The following is a 24,038-nucleotide window of genomic DNA, read 5'->3' on the forward strand; positions in this document are numbered from 1 at the left end:
ACTATCATTATTAACTTTGTATCTTTTGGCTTCAATATTATGAGAATGTGTATCACCACAATCGAGATCCAACAAACCATTTTCATTGGGTGTATGACCATAGAAGCTTTTATTCATGTAAACAGAACAACAATTTATTCTCTTACTTAAATGAATAACCGTATTGCAATAAACATGATCAAATCATATTCGTGCTCAACGCAAAACACCAAATAACACTTATTTAGGTTCAACACTAATCCCGAAAGTATAGGGAGTGTGCGATGATGATCATATAAATCTTGGAACCACTTCCAACACACATCGTCACTTCACCCTTAATTAGTCTATGTTCATTCTGCAACTCCCGTTTCGAGTTACTACTCTTAGCAACTGAACCAGTATCAAATACCGAGGGGTTGCTACGAACACTAGTAAAATACACATCAATAATCTGTATATCAAATATACCTTTGTTCACTTTGCCATCCTTCTTATCCGCCAAATACTTGGGGCAGTTCCGCTTCCAGTGACCAGTCCCTTTGTAGTAGAAGCACTTAGTCTCAAGCTTAGGACCAGACTTGGGCTTCTTCACTTGAGCAGCAACTTGCTTGCCGTTCTTCTTGAAGTTCCCTTTCTTTCCCTTTGCCCTTTTCTTGAAACTAGTGGTCTTGTTAATCATCAACACTTGATGCTCTTTCTTGATTTCTACCTTCATCGATTTCATCATCATGAAAAGCTCAGGAATCGTTTTCATCATCCCTTGCATACTATAGTTCATCACGAAGTTCTACTAACTTGGTGATGGTGACTAGAGAATTCTGTCAATCACTATTTTGTCTCGAAGATTAACTCCCATTTGATTCAAGCGATTGTAGTACCTAGACAATCTGAACACATGCTCACTGCTTGAGCTATTCTCATCCATCTTTTAGCTATAGAACTTGTTGGAGACTTCATATCTCTCAACTCGGGTATTTGCTTGAAATATTAACTTCAACTCCTGGAACATCCATATGATCCATGACGTTCAAAATGTCTTTGAAGTCCCGATTCTAAGCTGTTAAGCATGGTGCACTAAACTATCAAGTAGTCTTCATATTGAGATAGCCAAACGTTCATGCCGTTTGCATCTGCTCCTGCAATAGGTCTGTCATCTAGCGGTGCATTAAGGACATAATTCTTCTGTGCAGCAATGAGGATAAACCTCAGATCACGGATCCAATCCGCATCATTGCTACTAACATCTTTCAACTTAGTTTTCTCTAGGAACATATCAAAAATAAAACAGGGGAGCTAAATGCGAGCTATTGATCTACAACATAGATATGCTAATACTACCAGGACTAAGTTCATGATAAATTTAAGTTCAATTAATCATATTACTTAAGAACTCCCACTTAGAAAGACATCCCTCTAATCTTCTAAGTGATCACGTGATCCAAATCAACTAAACCATAACCGATCATCCCGTGAAATGGAGTAGCTTTCAATGGTGAACATCACTATGTTGATAATATCTACTATATGATTCACGCTCGACCTTTCGGTCTCAGTGTTCCGAGGCCATATCTGCATATGCTAGGCTCGTCAAGTTCCTGAGTATTCTGCGTGTGCAAAACTGGCTTGCACCCGTTGTAGATGGACGTAGAGCTTATCGCACCCGATCATCACGTGGTGTCTGGGCACGACGAACTTTGGCAATGGTGCATACTCAGGGAGAACACTTTTATCTTGAAATTTAGTGAGAGATCATCTTATAATGCTACCGTCAATCAAAGCAAGATAAGATGCATAAAAGATAGACATCACATGCAATCAATATAAGTGATATGATATGGCCATCATCATCTTGTGCTTGTGATCTCCATCTCCGAAGCATCGTCATGATCACCATCGTCACCAGTGCGACACCTTGATCTCCATCGTAGCATCGTTGTCGTCTCGCCAATATTATGCTTCCACGACTATCTCTTCCGCTTAGTGATAAAGTAAAGCATTACAGCGCAATTGCATTGCATACAATAAAGCGACAACCATATGGCTCCTGCCAGTTGCCGATAACTCAGTTACAAAACATGATCATCTCATACAATAAAATTTAGCATCATGTCTTGACCATATCACATCACAACATGCCTTGCAAAAACAAGTTAGACGTCCTCTACTTTGTTGTTGCAAGTTTTACATGGCTGCTACGGGCTTAGCAAGAACCATTCTTACCAACGCATCAAAACCACAACGATAGTTTGTCAAGTTGGTGCTGTTTTAACCTTTGCAAGGATCAGGCGTAGCCACACTCGGTTCAACTAAAGTTGGAGAAACTGACACCCGCCAGCCACCTGTGTGCAAAGCACGTCGGTAGAACCAGTCTCGCGTAAGCGTACACGTAATGTCGGTCCGGGCCGCTTCATCCAACAATACCGCCAAACCAAAGTATGACATGCTGGTAAGCAGTATGACTTATATCGCCCACAACTCACTTGTGTTCTACTCGTGCATATAACATCAACACATAAAACCTAGGCTCGGATGCCACTGTTGGGGAACGTAGTAATTTCAAAAAAAAATCCTACGCACACGCAAGATCATGGTGATGCACGGCAACAAGAGGGGAGAGTGTTGTCTATGTACCCTCGTAGACCAGAAGCGGAAGCGTTATAACAACGCGGTTGATGTAGCCGTACATCTTCACGGCCCGACCGATCAAGCACCGAAACTACGGCACCTCCGAGTTTTTGCACACGTTCAGCTTGATGACGATCCCCGGACTCCGATCCAGAAAAGTGTCGGGGATGAGTTCCGTCAGCACGACGGCGTGGTGACGATCTTGATGTTCTACCATCGCAGGGCTTCGCCTAAGCACCGCTACAATATTATCGAGAATTATGGTGGAGTGGGGCACCGCACACGGCTAAGAGATCAATGATCATTTGTTGTATCTCTGGGGTGCCCCCTGCCCCCATATATAAAGGAGTGGAGGAGGGGGCCAGCCAAGGAGGGTGGCACGCCCAAGGGGGGAGTCCAACTCCCACCGGGAGTAGGACTCCCCTTTTTCCTATTAGGAGTAGGAGAGGGAAGGAAGAGGAAGGAGGGAGGAAGGAAAGGGGGAGCCGGCCCCCCTCCCAATTCGGATTGGGCTTGGGGGGCGCCCCCTCCCTTGCTCCTTTCCCCTCCTTTCCACTCAGGACCAATAAGGCCCATATACCTCCCGGGGGGTTCCGATCACCTCCCGGTGATCCGGTATTGTCCCAATCTTACCCGGAACCTTTCCGGTGTCCAAATATAGACGTCCAATATATCGATCTTTATGTCTCGACCATTTCGAGACTCCTCGTCAAGTCCGTGATCACATCCAGGACTCCGAACAACCTTCGGTACATCAAACTATATAAACTCATAATGAAACTGTCATCGTAACGTTAAGCGTGCGGACCCTACCGGTTCGAGAACAATGTAGACATGACCGAGACACGTCTCCGGTCAATAACCAATAGCGGAACCTGGATGCTCATATTGGCTCCTACATATTCTACGAAGATCTTTATCGGTCAGACCGCATAACAACATACGTTGTTCCCTTTGTCATCGGTATGTTACTTGCCCGAGATTCGATCGTCGGTATCTCAATACCTAGTTCAATCTCGTTAGCGGCAAGTCTCTTTACTCGTTCCGTAATACATCATCTTGCAATTAACTTATTAGTTGCATTGCTTGCAAGGCTTAAGTGATGTGTATTACCGAGAGGGCCCAGAGATACCTCTCCGACAATCAGAGCGACAAATCCTAATCTCAAAATACGCCAACCCAACATGTACCTTTGGAGACACCTGTAGAGCACCTTTATAATCACCCAGTTACGTTGTGACGTTTGGTAGCACAGAAAGTGTTCCTCCGGTAAACGGGAGTTGCATAATCTCATAGGAACATGTTTAAGTCATGAAGAAAGCAATAGCAACATACTAAACGATTGGGTGCTAAGCTAATGGAATGGGTCATGTCAATCACATCATTCTCCTAATGATGTGATCCCGTTAATCAAATGACAACTCATGTCTATGGTTAGGAAACATAACCATCTTTGATCAACGAGCTAGTCAAGTAGAGGCATACTAGTGACACTCTGTTTGTCTATATATTCACACATGTATTATGTTTCCGGTTAATACAATTCTAGCATGAATAATTAACATTTATCATGATATAAGGAAATAAATAATAATTTTATTATTGCCTCTAGGGCATATTTCCTTCAAGTAATGCGGCTGCTTTGAAGGCGGCCGAAGAGTTAAGAGCCGAGAAGGCCGCCCATTGCGAAAGCAAAGAGAAGATGGCCAAGATGGCTGTAGAATTAAAAGGCACTGTCGACCGTTGCCAGTTCCTTGAAGAAGAGAACCGAGTGAAGGCAGCGGACCTTGAGAAGGCCACTATGGCGACCAAAGACAGTCGCTCTGCTATGAGGGCGAAGAAGGAGGAGTTGCGCGAAGCCGGGGATATTGCGGCTGGGAAGCCCTTTCTGCTGCGGAGGAAGTTCGGAGATCCGCGGTATGCCCCTCTGGATCGGCTGTGGAGTTCGGCAGATGCATATATGGACTTGGCGGCGAGTGTTGTCGATGCGGTCGAATACTTCCAAGATCAATCAGATCGTGAAGTGGACAAGCTATTCTGGTCGCAATTCAACGTTCCAGAGCGTCCGCTTCCCTTGACTGATCAGCTAGCCGAATGGGCCGAACTTAATAGGTTGTCCGGACTCGCCATGAGGTCTGTTGTAGATCATTTGTGGCCGGAGAAGGCGAAGCCGAACAGCTATTTCAGCTTAGTGTAGCAGTTCCTTGGTGCGGTGCCGCACAACAACGCGATGAAGAGGTCGGCATCCATAGAAGGCTCGCGGATGGCCCTTGCCCGTGTCAAGGCATACTGGACGGAGATGGATGCTACCACTGTTGCGGCGCAAGGTTCGGCCATAGGCCGAGTAGCTGACGAGCACTATTTTGAAGAGGTTCTTGAGGGTGCTCGTTTAATAGAGTCCCAGTGCTCGAAGAATATTATGTTTGAATGACATGTATTCCCATTGTAAACACAATGTTTTTATGAAATATAGTAAGGCTGTATTTATACTTTTGCCGGAAAGTAATGTGATGCCTCCTGTGCGGCCGTTTATGTATATATGTATATAACCTGAAGGATTGCAGACGTTGGCTTCAACCCCCACGCATATAATGCGGAGGTGCTCGCAAAACACGTGTGTTCACACTTAATGCAATGTCTTGGTCCTATTAAGGAGGTGATAGCGCGGCAAACGAGGCAACCGGACTATAATGCTTTAACACTTTCACTTAGCCATAGGAGTTTGACAGTGGGGCTACTAGATAGCCCCTGGTGGCTCCACACTCTCCCGATCTCGGGGTGCGTACATGCCTGGCCAGAAAACAGCCCTTCGTTAAGGCGGAGGAATTCTAACATTCCGATAGGTCATCGAGTGGTTGACCAGTCTCACGCTATATCATGACAATCAGTTTTCGGCTTTCTCTACTGAGGTGCTCATCCGGATGAACCAGGGCACAATCGCAGTAATTCTCCTGGTGCTGCCTTAGCCGATAAAGCGAAACGTAAGGCACCAAAAAATAGGAGCCGGGCAAACCCAACATTTGACCAAAGACAATGATTCGGAGCTAATGCATATAAGGCCAAACTCGCGATGCCGAACACTCCCTAAGATATTCGGTCTTTATGGTATAAACCGGGCCTAAATAGTGACCTTTGTAAGAAGCCCCTTGTGTCTAGGTATGTGCATTATTCTGACGTGACCACATGCCAAGACGTCAGCATCCTTCTCAATTGTACTGAGAATTCGAGGGATCTGTATCAACAAGAGATAGTAAAAAAGGTTTACGCAGGGTCTTAATCTAAAAAGAATCCTTGGAGCGGGTCCCTGCTGCACGTCTGCACTTGTGTCTCTGTTGTGCTATATCCTGGATGGGTGTAGCATGATGATCATCTGTAAAAGAGAGGAACTTAGGTGAAAAAGTTGTCGTGCAAAAAGATCGTTTTTAAAGAAACCATGTACAACTAAAAATGAGTAGAAATTGCCACTTGTCTGCGCGCGTTGAGCCCCTTGTATTTGTAATAGGGGTGTGGCCATCAATCCGGTACAAATTACATATAGCAGCGCCAGACTCGTCTAACCGCGTCCGTGGTGTTGACGACCTATCAAATGCTTTAGTTGGTGAGGCCGTTTTTAGTGTGCGGCTGCCAAGGCAGTCGCATTCTCTTCGGCGTGCAAAGATCGCTTAATACTTATGTTCACTGTAATGATGCCACATGGACCGGGCATCTTGAGCGTGAGGGAAGGGTAATGCGGTATTGCGTTAAAGCGAGCAAAAGCTTCGCGTCCAAGTAGTGCTTGATAACCGCATTGGAACGGAGCAATGTGGAAGGTTAAATGTTCGCTACGGGAGTTATCGGGGAAGCCGAATATAACCTTTAGTAGCAGCGAGCCCGTGCAGTGAGCCCCTGGGCCTGGCGTTACTCCTTTAAAGGTAGTGTTGCTATGGCATTTTTCGTTGGGTCTATCCCCATTTCGCGGATTGTATCCTGGTATATTAGATTTAAACTGCTGCCACCGTCCATCAGGACTCGTGAAAAGTGGTATCCGTCAATTATTGGGTCTAATACCAGGGGAGCCCATCCTGCCCGCCGGATACTCGCTGAGTAATCACGATGGTCGAAAGTGACCGGTTGAGACGACCAGTGGCAGGGTTTCGAGGTGATAGGCCCTTGGGTTTCGCGGACGCTATGCTTAAAAGCTGCCAAGGCTTCGGCGTCCGGACAGTCAACTATTTGGTTCTTCTCCGGGCTGTTGAGTTATATGACTCAAATCGTCCGCATCTGGGGGTCGGACATAAGTCCCTTGAAAATTTGCCCGAAAAGCGTCTTCGAGCTCTTCCCAGCTTCCAATGGAGTTTTCGGGGAGGCTTTTAAGCCATTGCCAAGCTGGCCCTTTGAGCTTGAGGGGTAAGTACTTGATGGCGTGGCGATCATCTCCTCGAGCCATATGGATATGGAGGATATAGTCCTCAATCTAGACCCCAGGGTCTGTTGTTCCGTCGTATGCCTCTATGTTTACGAGTTTGAATCCCTCTGGAAATTCATGGTCCAGCACCTCATCGGTGAAACATAGGGGGTGTGCGGCACCCCTGTATCTGGGTGTACCGCGTTGTTCTGATGTTTGTTGTGTTACATCATATGCTAGGGTGCGCTTGCGTGGTCCATAGATGGATCTGGTTGCGCCGTCCTTTTGGTGCGAGCCCTCGCGTGGATCGCGTATTGGCTTGTGAGTGGCATTGTTTGCCGCTCTATGTTGGCCGTGAGGTTATCTATCCGGCCAGGTGGCCATTTTGATTTTTGGTTGTGGGGATCTAGGGCCTCCTCATCGAATTCGGGTAGCAACTTCCGCTTCGAGTAGCTCTTGATGGGGCGATTACCACCATACTTCGTTCTTGTGTTGAGTACTTTACTCCATATGATTTGGAGTGTGTCCTGCGCAGCCTTGAGCCTTTGCTTCTGCTTTTTCAGACTCCTCGCGGGCATTCTACTGCTCCGGGTGCCTGTCCGGCGTTATGTCATCTGGACTATTATCTTTGACAGAATCGGTTTGTTCGGTTTGATTCTCCGTATTGCCGTGGTCTGGAAGTGGTTCGCCCTGCTCCAACGTTGGGTCTGTATGATCGTTATTTCTGCCGAGACGGGATTTGGGACGGCGCTTACGCCGCCGCTTTGACTGCTTCTCGAGGGGACAAGCCTTCGTTGCGTCCTTCCGTTCCTCGTCGTCGTCTTCTTTTGGTGTGTCCACCATGTATACGTCATATGATGAGGTGGACGTCCAGTGCCCTGTGTGCGGTGGTTCCTCTTCGCCTCCCGCATCATCGTCCATACTATCGATGTCTTCGGATTCGAAGTCGAGCATATCGGTTGAGTCATCGACAGTGGCTACTAAGTGGGTGGCGGGTGGGCCTCGAATTTCTTCGTCGTCTGCATCCCAGTCCTGCCGGACATAGTTCGGCCAGGATCCTCCTGACAAGGAGAGAGACCTTATTGAGTTCAGTACGTCACCAAAGGGCGAGTGCTGAAAAATATCCGCGGAGGTAAACTCCATGATCGGCGCCCAATTGGATTCGATAGGAACGGGCGCAGGCAGTTCAGAGTCCGTGGCCGGAGAAGGATCCAGCAGTTTAACAACACGGCTCTCGTACAAGGCAAGGTCGATGTTCGGCTCTATCGCCGCTGAGGGTAAGGCCTCCGTGGCGGGGTCCATCCACCCGTTCGCGGAAGGCGCAACTGGCTCCGAACTGAGGGTCAGAGCGGCTGCCGGTGCGATCTCCTTAACACTGTCCGATGGGAGAGCTAAGTCATGCTCATCGTGACCGCGTGGCGCACAAGGCAGAGGCTCGAATCCGTCGAAGATCAAGTCTCCACGGATATCGGCCGTGTAGTTTAAGCTTCCAAACCTGACCTGGTGGTCAGGGGCGTAACTTTCAATCTGCTCCAGATGGCCAAGCGAATTGGCCCACGGTGCAAAGCCGCCGAACACGAAGATCTGTCCGGGGAGAAAAGTCTCACCCTGGACCGCATCGCTATTGATGATAGTAGGAGCCATCAAGCCTAACAGCGACGACACAGAGGAACTCTCAATGAAAGCACCAATGTCGGAGTCAAAACCGGCGGATCTCGGGTAGGGGGTCCCGAACTGTGCGTCTAGGCCGGATGGTAACAGGAGGCAGGGGACACAATGTTTTACCCAGTTTCGGGCCCTCTTGATGGAGGTAAAACCCTACGTCCTGCTTGATTAATATTGATGATATGGGTAGTACAAGAGTAGATCTACCACGAGATCAGAGAGGCTAAACCCTAGAAGCTAGCCTATGGTATGATTGTATGTTGTCCTATGGACTAAAACCCGCCGGTTTCTATAGACACCGGAGAGGGTTAGGGTTACACAAGGTCGGTTACAAAGGAGGAGATATCCATATCCATACTACCTAGCTTACCTTCCGCGCCAAGTGGAGTCCCATCCAGACACGAGACGAAGTCTTCAATTTTGTATCTTCTTAGTCCAACAGTCCGGCCAAAGGATAGAGTCCGGTTGTCCGGAGACCCCCTAATCCAGGACTCCCTCAGTCGGTATCTCAATACCTAGTTCAATCTCGTTACCGGCAAGTCTCTTTACTCGTTCTGTAATGCTACATCTCATAACTAACTCATTATCTACATTTCTTGCAAGGCTTATAGTGATGTACATTACTGAGAGGGCCCAGAGATACCTCTCCGACAATCAGAGTGACAAATCCTAATCTCGATCTATGCCAACAAACACCATTGGAGACACCTGTAGAGCACCTTTATAGTCACCCAGTTACGTTGTGACATTTGGTAGCACACAAAGTGTTCCTCCGGTATTCGGGAGTTGCATGATCTCATAGTCATAGGAACATGTATAAGTTATGGAGAAAGAAATCGCAACAAACTAAATGATCATCGTGCTAAGCTAACGTATGGGTCAAGTCAATCACATCATTCTCTAATGATGTGATCCCGTTAATCAAATGACAACTCATGTCTATGGTTAGGAAACATAACCATCATTGATTCAACGAGCTAGTCAAGTAGAGGCAAACTAGTGACACTCTGTTTGTCTATGTATTCACACATGTACTAAGTTTCCGGTTAATACAATTCTAGCATGAATAATAAACATTTATCATGATATAATGAAATATAAATAACAACTTTATTATTGCCTCTAGGGCATATTTCCTTTAGTCTCCCACTTGCACTAGAGTCAATAATCTAGATTACATTGTAATGAGTCTAACACCCATGGAGTTTTGGTGTTGATCATGTTTTGCTTGTGAGAGAGGCTTAGTCAACGGGTCTGCAACATTCAGATCCGTATGTATCTTGCAAATCTCTATGTCTCCCTCCTTGACTTGATCGCAGATGGAATTGAAGCGTCTCTTGATCTGCTTGGTTCTCTTGTGAAATCTAGATTCCTTTGCCAAGGCAATTGCACCAGTATTGTCACAAAAGATTTTCATTGAACCCGATGCACTAGGTATGACACCTAGATCAGATATGAACTCCTTTATCCAGACTCCTTCATTTGCTGCTTCCGAAGCAGCTATGTATTCCGCTTCACACATAGATCCTGCCACGACGCTCTGCTTGAAACTGCACTAACTGACAGCTCCACCATTTAATAAAAACACGTATCTGGTTTGTGACTTAGAGTCATCCGGATCGGTGTCAAAGATTGCATCGACGTAACCATTTACGACGAGCTCTTTGTCACCTCCATATATGAGAAACATATCCTTAGTCCTTTTAGGTATTTTAGGATATTCTTGACCACTGTCCAGTGATATGTCTCCAACGTATCTATAATTTTTGATTGCTCCATGCTATATTATCTACTGTTTTAGACATTATTGGGCTTTATTTTCCACTTTTATATTATTGTTGGGACTAACCTATTAACTGGAGGCGCAGCCCAGAATTGCTGTTTTTTTTGCCTATTTTAGGGTTTCGAAGAAAAGGGATATCAAACGGAGTCCAAATGGAATGAAACCTTTGGAAACGTGATTTTCTCATCAGATAAGATCCAAGAGACTTGGACCCTCTGTCAAGAAAGCCATGAGGTGCTCACGAGGGTAGGGCCCCCCCTAGGGCGCGCCCCCTGCCTCATGGGCCCCTCGAAGCTCCACCGATGTACTTCTTCCTCCTATATATATCCACGTACCCCCAAATGATCGGGACGGAGCCAAAAACCTAATTCCACCGCCGCAACTTTGTATCCATGAGATCCCATCTTGGGGCCTATTCCGGAGCTCCGCCGGAGGAGGATCTATCACGGAGGGCTTCTACATCATCATCCAAGCCCCTCCGATGAAGTGTGAGTAGTTTACTTCAGACCTACGGGTCCATAGCTAGTAGCTAGATGGCTTCTTCTCTCTTTTTGGATCTCAATACAATGCTCTCCCCCTCTCTCATGGAGATCTATTCGATGTAATCTTGTTTTTGCAGTGTGTTTGTTGAGACCGATGAATTGTGGGTTTATGATCAAGTCTATCTATGAATAATATTTGAATCTTCTCTTAATTCTTTTATGTATGATTGGTTATCTTTGCAAGTCTCTTTGAATTATCAGTTTGGTTTGGACTACTAGATTGGTTGTTCTTGCCACGGGAGAAGTGCTTAGCTTTGGGTTCAATCTTGCGGTGTCCTTTCCCAGTGACAGAAGGGGCAGCAAGGCACGTATTGTATTGTTGCCATCTGTCGGTGTACAAAAAGAGGGGTACACTTTTTGTACCCCTATAACTGTGCACGGGTAGTCTGAGCCACGGGCACCACCACACCAAGCAAGGCAAGGGAGGTGAGCCAGGGTAAGACCAAAGCTCAAGAGAACTAGAACAACGCCAAGGCCAAGACCACGAAGAGCAAAGGGGACGAAGCGGACTCCCCCGGCAAGATCCTTGCCGGGAGACAGTTCTAGCAGCCCCGGCAAGACCCTTGCCGCGGCAACTCGTCCCGCGCCTACGAAGCAAATCACCCTTGAGTCCACTGCCCCCAAAGGGCAAGGATTCTGGAGACATCCCCGTGGCGGCATGTAGATCTTTGTGAAGACATTCAAGATCAGATACGCACTAAGGAGACGACAACCCTTGGCGGGATCCCAGCCGAGGAAGACCACAAGGCCCCCGGCAAGCGCCTTGCCGGGGATGACAGCAGGTGCCCCGGCAAGACCCTTGCCGGGGCCCCGGCAAGGCCCTTACCGAGGACACCCACAGGGCCACCATCAGGCCCACGCCGACTAAACCTCCACCACCGCATGCATGCAGCTGCCGACCCAACCAGCTGGGCAGGCACCTGCGTGGCGGCATGCAGATCTTCGTGAAGACCCACCACTGGGCCACCTCAGCTGTCTGCCTACCTACGTGGCATCGCAGGCGTCGCTGGCCAGGGCGCGTGTCGACACAAGAAGGAGCGGTGACGGACGAGAAAGGTTTCTCCCCCGTCCCGATAAAGCAAGGACACCTAAGCAAGACGCATTAAATGCGCCTTGTCATGTAATGCGAGGGATAACCTTGCATCACTGTACCCTTTCCACCTCCGGTGTGCCACTGTGGCAACCCCTTTTTCTATAAAAGGAGGCCCGAGGCGACCAGAGGAGGGATTCGGCTTTTTGGAGCTCCTCATGCCCCATAGCTAGATCAAGAACACAGATATACAATCCACCAAAGCAGGAGTAGGGTTTTACGCATCCTCGCAGCCCGAACCTGGATAAACGAACCGTGTGCTACCTGTTGGATCCACTCTTCTCACGACCCCGTGCCCCGCTAACCACAGTAGGGATTCTTGTGATCCCATAGGTGTCGTTCCCACCGACATCTCTGGCGCGCCAGGTAGGGGGTGCAGCTGTGAGAATCGGCTTTAGCAGTTAGTTCGGCGCTTCTTCATCATCATGGCGCCCAAGAAGAAGACGACGGTGGCGGTTGGCCAGTCGGAAGCTAGACAGTCCGTCCCGATGCGTGCGAGCAGCGGACCAGTCGCAGAAAGGACCCGGGGCGCTGCTCACGAACACCAACACCATCCCAGTAGCCGAAGTTCGGGAGGCGGTGATGTTTGTGCACCTGGTAACGGGCCACACGTCGCCAAATCCAAAGGCAGAGCCAAGCCCTTCGCGGGTGGAGGGAGCCTTCCAGGGTCATCGCCGCCCCGCCCGAAGGCGACGCAAGGGCCTCCAAGACTCCCACGCCGGCGCCAACAGCGCGCTCCTCCCAAGCAGCACGCGACGAATGGCGTAATCACGCCGAAGATCCCGGGCGTCGCCGCGGGAAGAGCCCCGAGCGCCACTCCCGGGACGTAGAAGACCTGCCCACTCGCCGAGGCGCTGGTGAAAACGGCATGCGACCGCGGAGTCGTGATAGAGCTCCCTCTGACATGGTCAGAAGTCGAAGCGCGTCGCGATCCATGCAGGTTTCACTGCCACCAACGCCAGCAGAGGCCCTGGCGCGCGCGCAGTTGCTCCTCGATTTTCCTCCCACTACGGGGAAACTCGACGAATGGAGAGCCACTATCTGAAGCCTTGTTGCGGTGGCCAACAAAGACGAACCAAGTCCGGTGGGGCCCCCGGGTCGACGCTCCGATGGAGTCCCGCGGACCAGTGGCGGAAAAGCCGGTGGCGCCGCGACAACAGTGCATTCACCTCTTCCCCATCCGGTACCGCGGACGCCGGCTCGTCGCGACATCGCGGGCGACGACATCTCCATAGCATCATCTGACCCACAGACCCACTATGACCAGCGCCAAGTTCTTCGGGAACGAGCCCATGAAGACACTCGAACCACTGTCGAGCGCCGGCGTGGAGCGTGCCACCAGTCAGACAGGCGAGCAGGGCCTGCTGTGAACCACCCAGCCCCTGAGAGCCCTGGAGGCCTACCTTATGAGGTAGGTTGTCCGGCTTTTACCCGTGAGCTGCGGCAGTTCCAGTGGCCCACTCACCGCACCTTCAAACCTAACGTTGGCAAAAAGTACAACGGCAAGACTCACCCGTTTGAGTTCCTCAGCATCTACACCATCGTGATGCAAGCCGCCGGAGCTCGCGACGATAAGGTGCTTGCGAATTACTTTCCATTGGCTCTTAAACCCAACGCCATGTCGTGGTTGATGCACTTGCCGGTAGACTCTATTTCCTCCTGGTTGGATTTGTGGAATGAGTTTGTGGGTGCCTTTACTGGAGGTCACCGAGCCCATGGCCAAGCAAGCGACCTGCATGTCATTCCCCAGAAGGGAGGCGAGAGTCTGCGCAAGTATATACAGAGGTTCCACCGGGTACAGTACAATATCCCTGATGTTCACCCTGCCACCATCATCAGCGCGTTCCATCAGAACGTGTGTAACCGCAAGATGCGCGAAGAACTGGCAATGAACAAGGTGAAAGATGTGGCAGAACTCTATGTTCTTGCTTACAGATGTGCCCGAGCTGAAGAGGGAAGGAAGTACCCCGGCGAAGATGCCGGCGTGGAAACCGACTCCTCAGATGAGGATACTGCCGCCCCGGCGAAGAAAGGCCGGCACCGCAACAGGAAGCGCAAAGGTAAGGTTGTGCTTGCCGTCGAGGGATCTGACGACGCCGGCTCCGCCAAGAAAACCAAGGCTGATGACCCCGGTAAGGAAATTGCCGGATGTGTCACCTGCCAGGCCTTGGCGGCTGCCGAGAAGCCAGGAAACTCCGACAAGCAATACTGCAAGATCCATCACACCAAAGGCCATGATCTCCAGAACTGCCGACAGGTTGAGCTCCTTGCTGAGAAGCAGAGGGCTGAATATGAGAGGCGGGACAAGGAGAAAGGCCAGGACGGTGCTGAGGGGTCCGGCAAGAAGCGTAACGGCTAGGCGGGCCGTCGCGGCAAAGATAAACAGCAGGAGAGGCCCGCCCGGGGCCATGACAAAAAGCCAGAAGACGAAGATCACGAAGAGGACGATGAGTCTGGTGACCAAGAATTTTAGAAAGCTACAGAGGTCATGTGCGTCGACGACGGCGCCTCGCTGCATACCTCTCACCGCCAGCTTAAATAGTGGGCGCGTGAGATTACAGCGGCGGAACCATCGTTTGATGCCCAAAGGCCGCTGAAGTGGTCCAGCACACCTATCATTTTTGACACTGAGGATCACCCTGATCGCACTACTGCAGTCGGGTGCTTGCCGTTGTCGGTTTCACCAACAATACGCAACCTCAAGGTGACAAAGATGCTAGTCGATGGCGGGGCCGGTCTGAACTTAATCTCGCCTATCGTGATCGAGAAATTGCAGATTCCTGATGAAGACCTCGAAGAGACGGGCACGTTTCAGGGGGTTAACCCGGGAAGAAGTCAACCAAAGGGAAAGGTCACGTTGCCCGTGACTTTTGGGAGTGATCTGAACTACAGGACAGAAAGGATTGTGTTCGACGTTGCCCAGATCCCCTTGCCTTACAACGGGATCCTTGGCCGCCCAACGCTGGCCAAGTTCATGGCGGTGTCACATTATGCCTACAACACCCTGAAGATGCCGGGGCCTGTGACGATCATCACCGTCCTGTCAGACAAGAAGGATGCGCTAATTTGCACTGACCAACTCTACCAACAAGCAGTTGCAGCAGCCGCCACTGCTAAGGCGCTTGCTCCTGCCGCTGGAGCCCTGGGAAGGCGAAAGAATAAGACCGGTGAGACCTCAGGCAGCCACTCCGGCAAGCGCACCTCTTCGGAGTGTAGCACTCCCGTCGAGGACGTGCCAGAGAGCTCCGCCGACAGAAACAAGAAGTCCAGGGCCACACCACCGGGAACCAGTAAGGTTTCTGTCAAGGAGAACGGCACGGGAGGAGCTTTTACCATAAGCTCCACCCTTGACGACAAATAGGAAGACGCGCTCGTCACCTTCCTGCGGGCGAATGTCGATGTGTTTGCATGGCAAGCATCCGACATCCCCGGCGTTCCCAGGGAGGTGATTGAGCACCACATTGCTGTCTGTCCTCATGCGCGACCCGTCAAGCAGAAGGTCAGAAAGCAAGCTTTGGAATGACAAGAGTTCATCACAGAGGAGATCCAGAAACTGGAAGCAGCGGGTTTGGTAAGAGGAGTGCTCCATCCAATGTGGTTGGCCAATCCGGTGGTAGTGCGCAAGGCAAATGGGAAGTGGAGGCTGTGTATTGATTACACAGATATTGATAAGGCTTGTCCCAAAGACCCCTTCCCGTTGCCGCGCATCGACCAGATTGTTGACTCCACAGCTAGGTGTGATCTGTTGTCATTCCTCGATGCCTACTCTGGCTACCACCAGATCTTCATGACAAGGGAAGATGAAGAGAAAACGGCATTCATCACCCCATGTGGTACGTATTGCTTTATACGGATGCCTTTCGGGTTGAAGAGTGCTGGTTCAACGTTTGCAAGGGCGGTCCAGATTGGTTTTGAACCCCAGCTCCATAGAAATATGGAAGCTTATATGGATGGTATAGTGGTCAAAACCAAGAACAGGGAAACCCTCATATCAGATTTACAAGAAACATTTGCAAACCTACGCAAGATCAATCTCAAGCTGAACCCTGAGAAGTGCGTCTTCGGCGTCCCGTCTGGCAAGCTTCTCGGGTTCTTTGTGTCACAGCGTGGGATAGAGGCCAATCCGGACAAGATCAAAGCTATAGAGCAGATTGAAGCGCCCAAGCGAGTCAATGATGTGCGTCAGCTTGCTGGTTGCGTTGCCGCCATGAGCAAGTTCATTTCCAAGTCCGCCGAGCGCGCCCTTCCCTTTTTCAAGATTTTGAAAAAGGCGGGCCCGATGGAGTGGACGCCAGAAGCCGAAGCGGCATTGCAAGATTTGAAGAGGTACCTCTCCTCCGCGCCAATACTAGTTGCGCCTAGGCCACAGGAACCATTGCTGCTGTACCTGGCGGCAACGAACCAGGTGGTCAGCGCCGCACTAGTGGCACAGAGAGAAATTGATGATGAGGTAATAGCAGCGACGGAGCCCGATGCCACCGATGCTGAGACGACGCAGCCAATTGAAGTGCCGCCGAAGAAGAAAATGATGCAGCACTCGGTCTACTTTGTTAGTTCCCTCCTGCAGGGGGCTAGATCGAGGTACTCCGGTGTGCAGAAACTGCTCTTCGGCCTTCTTATGGCCTCGAGGAAGCTGCATCACTACTTCCAGGCGCACGAAATCACTGTCGTCACTCGCCTCCCTCTGCAATGGATATTGCACAATCCAGACGCAATGGGAAGGATCGTAGAGTGGGCACTGGAACTGTCCAGCTTTGGCCTCAAGTTTGAGAGTACCTCGACGATTCAAAGCCGAGTCCTGGCGGAGTTCGTTGCAGAATGGACCGTGACGCCTGATGAAGAAACCCAAGAGACTACTCTCCCCGGCAAGGAGGCAAGTTGTGACTGGATCATGTACTTTGATGGAGCTTTCTCCTTACAGGGCGTCGGGGCTGGCGTACTGCTTGTCGCGCCCACCGGAGAGCACCTCAAGTACGTGATCCAGATGCACTTCCCCAGGGAGGTGTCAACAAACAATACGGCTGAGTACGAAGGGCTGCTTGCCGGTCTTAGGATCGCGACGGACCTCAGAATCAAGAAACTCGTCGTTAGAGGCGACTCGCAACTTGTCGTCAAGCAAGTCAACAAGGATTACCAGAGCCCGTTGATGAAGGCCTACGTCGATGAAGTGAGAAAGCTGGAAGAGCATTTTGACGGTATAAAGGCAGAATACGTTCCCCGAGCGGAGAATGATATCGCCGATTACCTGTCAAAACGCGCTGCCCTCAAGCTACCTGTGGAACCAGGTACCTTTGTGCTTCGGCTAACTCAGCCATCCGTTGATCCATCAACAGAGCAGAACAAGAGGAGAAAATTAGGGCCTGGCAAGTACTTTCTTGCCGAGCTCCCCGAAGCCGCCGGCGAGGATGTTGCCGGAGACACTGAGCCCACCACAGGACGGCTAGCTCCGACAGAGCATCAAGCTCTTGCCGTCGAGACAGCCGCTCCTGTAGCGGAGGAAATGCCTTTAGTCCTCGCTGTCGAGCCCCAGGCTCCAGCGTGGGCACAGCATACCGTCCGATTCCTCCAAACAGGGGAACTTCCTGAGGAGCAGGAAGAAGCGGAAAAAGTAGCCCGTCGCTCTACTATGTACTAGTTCGTCGATGACGTCCTGTACAGAAAGAGGCCGAACGGCGTGAAATTGAAGTGTATCCCTCGAGAGGAAGGACTGGGGCTGTTGGTGGAGATACATGGAGGCATATGTGGATCCCACATCGGGTCAAGGGCCCTTGCCCGCAAAGCGTTTCGGCAAGGTTTCTTCTGGCCCACCACCCTCCAGGATGCGACGACACTAGTCACCAGGTGTGAAGCATGTCAGTTCCATTCAAAGAAGCTTCATCGGCCAGCTCAAGCCCTTTAAACCATTCCTCTCTCCTGGCCTTTCTCGGTCTGGGGGCTTGACATACTGGGCCCTTTCCCCCGCGCCGTCGGGGGCTTTGAGTACTTGTATGTTGCAATCGACAAGTTCACAAAGTGGCCAGAAGTGGAAGCAGTGAGGAAGGTCACGGCACAGTCAGCCGTCAAGTTCTTCAAAGGACTAGTGTGCCATTTTGGTGTACCCAATAGGGTTATCACCGACAACGGCACGCAGTTCGCAAGCCACACCTTCATGCAATATATTCAAGACCTCGACAGCAAGGTCTGTTTCGCTTCCGTTGCTCACCCACGAAGCAATGGTCAAGCTGAGAGGGCAAATGTTGAAGTACTGCGAGGCCTGAGGACAAAGACCTTTGACAGACTGCGCAAGAGTGGAAGGCGCTGGATTGATGAATTGCCGGTGGTTCTTTGGTCAATCAGAATGACACCACATCGAGCCACCGGCCAGACACCCGTTGCCCTGGTATACGGGGCAGAAGCAGTTCTCCCCATGGAACTCATATACGGGTCACCTCGAGTACTCTCTTATGACGAGCTTGAGCAAGAGCAATTGTGGCAAGATGACACAACGCTCCTTGAGGAAGATCGTCTTCGGGCGGCTGTGAGAGCAGCGCGCTACCAGCAAGCCTTGCGCCGCTACCATAGCCGCAAGGTTCATGCCCGAAGCTTTGAGGAAGGCGACCTTGTTCTTCGGCGCGTTCAATCGGCCAAGAATTCCAACAAGTTGACGCCAAAGTGGGAAGGCCCTTATCGGGTAATACGAGTCACCAGGCCCGGCGTAGTCCGCCTGGAGACCGAAGATGCCGTTCCGGTGAGTAATTCCTGGAACATTGAGCATCTTCGCAAGTTTTACCCGTGAGGTGTGGCTTGCCGGGCTCCCTGGCAAGCCACCTTTTGTACGAGCCTTGTCGATGACGCATGTGACCCTTTGTACAAAGCCAGGCGCAGACCCTGAGCATAAGTAAATGAAGTGTTGGCGCCCAAAGTTATAGCATGCATGCTAGGTCGAGTCTCGTCCTTGGTTAGGGTTGATAGTGCTTAGCGGCGACTAACCCCTAGCTTAGAGGTCGAGTGTGCGTCTCTTTTTCTTTCTTTTGTCTTCTTTGGTTCACGGGACACACAGATATCCGTGCTGAACAACTTGGGGAGAAAAAAGAGGAACAGACCAGCATCTAGCCCCCTGCAAGCCAGTATTGTCGGGGGCTGCAAGAGCAAAGATTCACCCACTGCGAACTAGGGTTGCCGGGGACTGCAGCTTCAGATAAGTTCTTCATCCCTTATCATGCATTCCATTATGGACTGAGGTATGTGAAACCTCATTTTCCCCTAAGCTACCGTGCTCCCCTAACTCTAGGCCCTAGGGCTCGTTCCTGGGGCCAAGTTGGGTCGTAGTCGCGGCAGCGAAAGGATGAAACAAGGAGCTTGAACCCGCCTCATCCCTGCCTCCGCCAAAGGCGTGAGGAAGGTCGAGCGAAGTGGGGAGACAGCAAGGCCTGTTGCCGGGCAAGGAAATGTTTATCTTGAAGATATCAAGGATTTACTCCTTCTCGTGGGTTCCACCCGCAAACAAATAACCCGGCAAGCATCCCTTTTCATTAAAAAAACATTCCACTCAGGTACAATCCATAGGGAATGAAAAACACGAATGATGGGATTACAAGTTTTAAATTCAGAAAAGGCTCGAAGGCTTACAAACTAAAAAGGGATAAGGTGCCCGTAATCCCTTTCTTGTCCCTCTCCTCAGGAGGCAGGTCAAGGAGGCGAAAAGGACAAAAGGAGCACCTAGGCGAGCTACGGGTGGCAGAAGACACCAAGAGAACATCTTGGTGGCCGTCCAAAGGCTGGATGGTGATGGCAGCGCCGGAAGCAGAGCTCGAAGACGACGCAGCAGGACGTCAGCACGCGTCGAAGGAAATCAATACCCGCGTACTCCGACTTGACGGCCTTGCCGCCTGCCCTCTTCCTCTTCCGCAGCCTCCCAACACCAGCCGCCCAAGGAGACGACCCCGAGAAGTTCAGGGAGTCGGTGACGCGGATGATGGGGTCGCCGATGCCGCACGGAGCGGCACCCGACACCTAATCGGACCCATCATCCTGCCGCCTACTACCCTCGTCGTCGCTGCCGCTATCCTCCTCGTCACTCCTGCCCGAGGAGGAGTCTTCACTATCAAAAGAGCTCTCCACGCAGCACCTTGCACGGGTCCCAAAGCACCCGAAGACCTTGACGGAGAGAAGGCCACCCTCCATCAGCTTAAAATAGAGAGTGAGCCCCTCCGTCAAGCGGTGGATATGAGCAATTGTCTTCCATCCCCGACAAAGATACATCACGTGAGGGGCGGGGAAGTCGACGCGGACCCGCGTGTCGCTGATCCCGCAGCCCCTCATGTGCAGCCGCAACGATTCCGGCGGATCCAGCTCCATCTCCCGCGCAAATGGAGTCGGGAGATGAAGGCGACGGCGCGGTGGCCGGGGCAGCCTGACGAAGAACTTACAAGGGTCATCCACAACATGACCCTCCATTGGAGGAGGAGCTGCTGGCGGAGGCGAGGCCGGTGCACCGCCCCGTCCTCCTCTTCCCCGAGCGCCCCGGCCTCGCCCACGGCCTCGCCCCCTCCCCCTTCCCCTCGCGGCTGGCTCTGCCACCGCAGGCGCAGGAGAAGGAGGGACGCGTTGTCGAGCGGCGACCCTCGCCGCCACTATTGAAGGACCGGGATTCCCTCTCTCCATGACGGATGGAAGGGAGGAGCAGAAGCTGAAGGAAGAACAAGATGAAAGAATGCGGGACGCCATCCCCCCTCCCATTCTTTATAAAGGATCGGGGTTGGGGCTCGGCCGCCCCGCTCGGACAATCAAGATACAGAAGGCGCAGGGAGCCAGGACCGACCCGCCGCCCCAACCAGTGACGGCTCGGTTTCCCGCCTCCACCGTTTGCCACCCCAGGCGCATGGGAGACACGTGGCGGACATGCAGAACTGAGGGGACGGGTGAGACGACCACTCCCCACCCCGTGATCGTGGGGAGTGGATGCCTTGAAGATCGTGCCTCAGCCCCATTCAGTAAATGGGTCGCGCCTCCACGCCTCCCTCCGTTTATGGGGAAGGCACGAACAGCCCCTTTACTACGATGTGGCGCATGCCTGCGGGAACCAACCCCACGCATGCCGCCCACATCACATGCGCCTCCCCATGCCGCACCACGCGCGGGAGTCGTGGGAAGCGCAGTGCGCGAAGAACCTTACCGCGGTAAAAACCGCCCCGCCTGCCCGCGCACCGGTTTTGGGCCTAGCCCAAAAACACATTGCACTTATGTGTGACCCAGGCCCGGGGGCTCCTATCGGTGTACAAAAAGAGGGGTACACTTTTTGTACCCCTATAACTGTGCACGGGCAGTCTGAGCCACGGGCACCACCACACCAAGCAAGGCATGGGAGGTGAGCCAGGGTAAGACCGAAGCTCAAGAGAACTAGAACAACGCCAAGGCCACGACCATGAAGCGTAAAGGGGACGAAGCGGACTCCCCCGGCAAGATCCTTGTCGGGAGACAGTTCTAGTAGCCCCGGCAAGACCCTTGCCGTGGCAACTCGTCCCGCGCCTACGAGCAAATCACCCTTGAGTCCACTGCCCCCAAAGGGCAAGGATTCGGGAGACATCCCCGTGGCGGCATGCAGATCTTTGTGAAGACATTCAAGATCAGATACGCACTAAGGAGACGACAACCCTTGGCGGGATCCCAGCCGAGGAAGACCACAAGGCCCCCGGCAAGCGCCTTGCCGGGGATGACAGTAGGCGCCCCGGCAAGACCCTTGCCGGGGCCCCGGCAAGGCCCTTACCGAGGACACCTGCAGGGCCACCATCAGGCCCACGCCGACTAAACCTCCACCACCGCATGCATGCAGCTGCCGACCCAACCAGCTGGGCAGGCACCTACGTGGTGGCATGCAGATCTTCGTGAAGACCCACCACTGCGCCACCTCAGCTGCCTGCCTACCTACGTGGCATCACAGCGTCGCTGGCCAGGGCGCGTGTCGACACAAGAAGGAGCGGCGACGGACGAGACAGGTTTCTCCCCCATCCCCGATAAAGCAAGGACACCTAAGCAAGACGCATTAAATGTGCCTTGTCATGTAATGCGAGGGATAACCTTGCATCACTGTACCCTTTCCACCTCCTGTGTGCCACTGTGGCAACCCCTTTTTCTATAAAAGGAGGCCCGAGGCGACCAGAGGAGGGATTCGGCTTTTTGGAGCTCCTCACGCCCCATAGCTAGCTCAAGAACACAGATATACAATCCACCAAAGCAGGAGTAGGGTTTTACGTATCCTCGCGGCCCGAACCTGGATAAACGAACCGTGTGCTACCTGTTGCATCCGCTCTTCTCACGACCCCGCGCCCCGCTAACCACAGTAGGGATTCTTGTGATCCCATAGGTGTCGTTCCCACCGACACCATCGAGGATAACAAGATGGGGTTTTTATCATATTACATGAAACTATCCCTCTACATCATGTCATCTTGCTTAAGGCGTTACTCTATTTTTAACTTAATACTCTAAATGCATGCTGGATAGCGGTCGATGAGTGGAGTAATAGTAGTAGATGCAGAATCGTTTTGGCCTACTTGTCTCGGACGTGATGCCTATATACATGATCATACCTAGATATTCTCATAACTATGCTCAATTCTGTCAATTGCTCAACAGTAATTTGTTCACCCATCGTAGAATACTTATGCTCTTGAGAGAAGCCACTAGTGAAACCTATGGCCCCTGGGTCTCTTTCTCATCATATCAATCTCCATCACTTTACTATTGCTTTGCTTTTACTTTGCTTTTACTTTATTTACTTTGCATCTCTATACCAAAAATACCAAAAAATATTATTTATTATCTCTATCAGACTCACTTTCGTAAGTGACCGTGAAGGGATTGACAACCCCTAAGCGCGTTGGTTGCGTTGAGCTATTGTTTTTGTGTAGGTATGAGGGACTCGAGCGTAGCCTCCTACTAGATTGATACCTTGGTTCTCAAAAACTAAGGGAAATACTTATGCTACTTTGCTGCATCATCCCTTCCTCTTCGGGGAAATCCAACGCAGTGCTCAAGAGGTAGCAAGAAGGATTTCTGGCGCCGTTGCCGGGGAGTCTGCGCAAAAGTCAACATACCAAGTACCCATCACAATCCCTATCTCCCGCATTATATTATTTGCCATGTGCCTCTCGTTTTCCTCTCCCCCACTTCACCCTTGCCGTTTTATTCGCCCTCTCTCTCTCTATCCTCCCTCTCTATTTGCCTCTTTTGCCCATTTGCTCGTGTGTTAGTTTGCTTGCTTGTCGTTATGGCTAGTTCTTTACCTTCTGCCTCTATGTCTGAAATTGGGGATACTATTGTCGATAATAATTTTGATGCTCCTACTAAAGAACCCACTATCTCACATATAAAAAGATTTTGTGTTGGTAGCGGTAATATTATTGGAAAAGGAGTTATTCAAGATTTCGTTACTTGTGTCGGTGCTTTACCTTCTATGGGTAGTTCTATTCTTCATAGAACTAGTAGTCTTGCGGACGAGAACTTTAGCGCTCACGAGAACTGCTGTAGTTTTTATTTGGAAAGTGCTATTTAGTTAATTCTTTTTGCAGATGATTAATAGATAAATTACTCTCGTCCAGAAATTTATTTTAGAATTTTTTGGGTTCCAGATCTTGCGCTAGCTACATATTACTACAGACTGTTCTGTTTTTGACAGATTCTGTTTTTCGTGTGTTGTTTGCTTATTTTGATGAATCTATGGCTAGTAAAATAGTTTATAATCCATAGAGAAGTTGGAATACAGTAGGTTTAACACCCATATAAATAAAGAATGAGTTCATTACAGTACCTTGAAGTGGTCTTTTGTTTTCTTTCGCTAACGAAGCTCACGAGTTTTCTACTTTAAGTTTTGTGTTGTGAAGTTTTCAAGTTTTGGGTAAAGATTTGATGGATTATGGAACAAGGAGTGGCAAGAGCCTAAGATTGGGGATTCCCATGGCACCCCCAAGATAATCCAAGGACACCTAA

Source organism: Triticum dicoccoides, chromosome 5A (genome assembly GCF_002162155.2).
Source record: "Triticum dicoccoides isolate Atlit2015 ecotype Zavitan chromosome 5A, WEW_v2.0, whole genome shotgun sequence".
Taxonomy (NCBI): Eukaryota; Viridiplantae; Streptophyta; class Magnoliopsida; order Poales; family Poaceae; genus Triticum; species Triticum dicoccoides.